The 4,150-nt window shown below is 42.0% G+C and overlaps 1 pseudogene; it reads left to right on the top strand.

Moving 5' to 3' along the window:
* Positions 1–2,436: 2,436 nt before the first annotated feature.
* On the top strand, positions 2,437–2,555 carry LOC120610092 (uncharacterized; annotated as a pseudogene).
* The last annotated feature ends 1,595 nt before the right edge of the window (positions 2,556–4,150 follow it).

Here is a 4,150-nt window from a genome sequence, read left to right as displayed (position 1 = left end):
ATTTCACTGAGTTTGGCTGGCGTCAGCTCGAGCAGTTACTCATACAGGAATTCAAACAAAAGCAGCATTGGCCCAGGGCCAGTGGGCTGGTGCTGGGTGGTCCATGTCTGTCCTTAGCTCAGAGTAGCTCCTACACTGCTTTCAGACCTGCTTCGGGTTGGGAAGATGATGTATTCATTTATTTATTAGAAATGTTTTAACAGGAAATGCTAATAGTTTGCATTTAGGGAGAATTGCCCTGGAGACAGCTGGAGGAGCCCAGCAGAAGAGGCTGGGGTGGAGACTGCAGCTCTTAGCCTTGGAGGCAGATCAGGGCCTGTTGTAAGAGTCTACACTGCAGCCCAGCACACCAAGTTAGCCTCAAAAATCCCAGTTTCCTTGCTTCAGGACAGAAGAGCAAGGATCAGGGCCATTCTTTCAGCTGCCCTGCTTCCCTTCTCTGTTGCCATTTGTTACTTAGGAACCTAAAGGTGTGTTTTGATGTGGCTGTGAACACAGATGGCTCTGCTAGGAATGAACAGGCCCTGTGTACACAAACCTCCAGGTTGGAAGTGTGGGAGCCGAGGTGTAAACAAGCACATGTGTAACTCGAACCCACTTTTAGTGTGACTGTGGCCTGGTGGAATCATGTATGAGTTCAGGGGTTTTATGTGCACATCCTTTCTATATATGAGGATGAATGAAAGACAAGTGTTCACAAGATTTCAGGCGTGTCGTCAAGCTCCAGGGTACATTCCAATGTTCTATCACATTCATGAGTGATTTTGTGGAGCCCAGCGAGAAAATGAAATACAGAGCGGAGTAGAAATAAACCACAAATATATGTATATGAAAGGAACATGAGCAGGTTTGTGTATTTTTAAAAATATTCCAGTTATTTGGAAGAATATAGAACTTCATTTGTGGGGGAAGGGTGTGATTACGGTGCCATGAAGAATGGGGTCCAATGTCTCACCCAGTCTGGCACGACAAAAGGGCGGTTCCTGTGTTTCCAGATAACAATGGAGGTAAAGTCTGACCCTGGAAACAAGTCAAGATTCCCAGAGATAAACCCTTGGGCAGCAAGAACACTGTCAATGAAAAGAAACTGACCTTTCGTCTTCTGGAGTCACAGAATTCCCACAAATGCTGTGTGTCCTCATCAGCTCTGGCAGGCCTTACCACCACAGCCCCAGACATAGACGTCAATTCATAAACAGCATGTAGGGTGCTGCTGGAGTCTCTGAGGAGGGGCCTATGCTAGAAGTCAGGGCATCTCCACCTCCAGCACCTCAAAATAGGGATGACCCCTCCCCATTTTCTTCTAGAGATTAATCTTCCCTCCAGGCTCACACAGTCACGAGAAAGCCCCTTAAAGTGTTTTCCTGACAATGTGGTCTGGTCTGCTGCTGCTGAAGGTACCTCAGGTGAGCCTTTCACCTGACAGAAATATGGTTTTCTAAAATCTGAACTGAGAACTTATGGAAGGATCACACAGCCTTGGAACAAGAGGCAGGAAGTGGCAGGGGTGGCAGAAGACTTAGGCTGGGTGAAGAAGAGTGGGGTGAGAGAAGACAAGGGAGGGGAGTTTGTGGCTATGGTGGTAAGAGGTAAGTACAGAGTCAAAATCATTAAATTTCTTGTTTAAAGTCACAAAATTCATTCATCTCTTTGAGCCCTGGGTTCCTCAGCAAAATGACAATGTTAGAGTTTCTGGTTTTTAAATCAAATAAACTAAGACTCTATTCCTTAACTGCTTTCCCGCACAACCCTGAAAACCATCAAGCATCCCATAAGCCACTAGAACAATGGTTTTCAACCTTGGCTGCACATGGAATCACTTGGGTAGCTGTCAACGATGTTAATGCATGAATCCCACCTTCCAGGAGTCTGATGTAATTAGTCTGAGTGAGGCCTAGATACCAGGATTTATCTCTCTTTTTCTGAGTCCTCTTGTCAACTCCTACCCTGAAATGTAGGAATTTTCTAAAATTCTGTTCTTAACTCTCACCTTTCTCTATATTTTTGCTGTATTTCTGTATTTTTCTATTTTTTCTATTTTTCTATATTTCTCTTTTTATTCATTCTCATATTTTAGCTATCACTTCTGTGAGGATGAAGCCCAAATCCGTCTAAATCCCTAATCCATTTACTCAGCTTTTTCGTGTGTGTATCTACACCTGAAATGCTTACGAAGCCTGACCTCCAAGGAGGATTTCTTCTTTTTTAGGGTAGTTTCCAGGCTTTGTGGTCCCCAATCAGGAGAGTAGATAAACAGAGACAAGACTGAAGAGGCAGAAGGAAAGGAGGAGGGGAATAAAAGACGAGGGCCCAATGAGGTTGTTGAGAGTTTCAGGAGAGAAGAAATGGAAAGTGAGGGGTTAAACGAATGAGACACTCCAGAACTGATGAGGTGTAAGAATTAGGAGAAGAAAGAGAACTTTAAGAATTGCTCCTGTCTACGGGCATGCCACCCTGAACAAGCCCGATCCCATCTGATCTCAGAAGCTAAGCAGGGTCGGGCCTGGTTAGTACTTGGATAGGAGGCCACCTAGAAAGACCAGATGCTGTAGGAGTAAAACAGTAAAAAAAAAAAAAGAGATTGTAAGCTGACAAGATCCTTGCAATTTGTCAGGTCGACCGAGAGCTTCTTCACCTAAAAGAAAAAAAAAAGAATTGCTCCTAAAGCTTATGAATTGCATGCTTTTTAATATTCATGGAGAATGGCGAGCAAAATTTGAATTAGTTTTAAAATAGTTTGGGTTGCTAGACTTTATTATTATTATTTATCATTGCTTTCAGACTGGGCCATGCAGATGTCCAGCTTATATCTGGGTTACAAGTGAACACCTCTTTTTCCCTCATTTGCTACATCTAAACAGTTGCCAAACCCTATGATTTTTCCCTTCCAGCCTTATCTCTACTGCTGAGCAACACCATACACTCCAGCTAGACTTCCTCATATCTCAAGCTTTCTTTCCTTTGGACTTTGGCTCATTCTGTTCCCTACACCCAGAATCACTTCAAATGGAGTGAAGAACACTCCATTGTTCTTCAGAGCCTAGGTCACCTTCCTGAGGAGACCCTCCCCATTGATGCTCTACACATTCCACATTCCTTCCTGCCCTTGCACATGCAATTCTCCAAAGCAATGAAAATAACAATGATGATACTAAAAACTAACATTATATTGAGCTCATTATGTCAGGCACTGTTCTAAGAGCTTTGCACGTATTATCTTATTTAATTCTTACAACAATCCTATGAGGTAGTACTGTGGGAACTAACACAAGGGCAAGTAACTGACTTTCCCAAAGTTACATAGGTATAATTGTCACAGATAGGATTTGAATCCAGGCCCCAGAGACTGCATTACTTCTATAGTGCAGTTTAATATTTCAACATATGCCTGAAATGTCCTCATCATTCCTCTCTGTCCACAAGCAGTGTCCATTTGCTACTACTTCACATTTTGCAACTCCCCTTGTTCAACACGTGTTCATTACTGTCATCAGATTTACACAGTCACTTAACAATTTCCACTGGTATCCCAATAAAAGACATCAGCATGAGCACAATGAGGATTTTGACTTACAGAGATCCACTTTAGGTTGAAGTCTTCAGGGACACTTAATCTAAGAGCAGCGAGCATATGTTTATAAATCTTACCTTTGAGTTTCATCTTCTTCCTCATAATGTCTTTGACGTGTCAGCTGTAAAGCAAACCACAGAATGGCCATACTTGAGTGAGGCGAAGATTTAATGCTGCTGCTCTAGTTCAAGTGGCTATACCTAGAAAAACAGTTGTGTTTTGCCAGTCATTGAGAAGTGCACACACAGTGATTTAACACAGCTTGGTTTATATTCAGATGCAGCTTCGTCCTAACATCTTGAAGTGAGCAATGGGGTGCTATAAGACAAAAGGCACTTCACTTGGCCAAGGATAGTTTACAGGTGAAGAAAACTAAAGTTTTAGTTGAGAAATACATAAATCAATTATTTTTAATTCTATAAAATATATAAAGGACTTTTAGGATAAAAGCATGCTTTAAATTTTAAAAATAGACTTCTACTTCTGGCCAAGATGGAGGACTGGTTTACTGTCCCATCTGAAACAATCAAAAAAATTGACAAAATATATGAAACAAGAGTTTGAAAGGCATTAGATATT

The sequence above is a fragment of the Pteropus medius genome, unplaced genomic scaffold (assembly GCF_902729225.1).
Source record: "Pteropus medius unplaced genomic scaffold, Ma_sr-lr_union100, whole genome shotgun sequence".
NCBI classification, from domain to species: domain Eukaryota; kingdom Metazoa; phylum Chordata; class Mammalia; order Chiroptera; family Pteropodidae; genus Pteropus; species Pteropus medius.
This window is presented reverse-complemented; position numbering and strand designations above follow the sequence as displayed.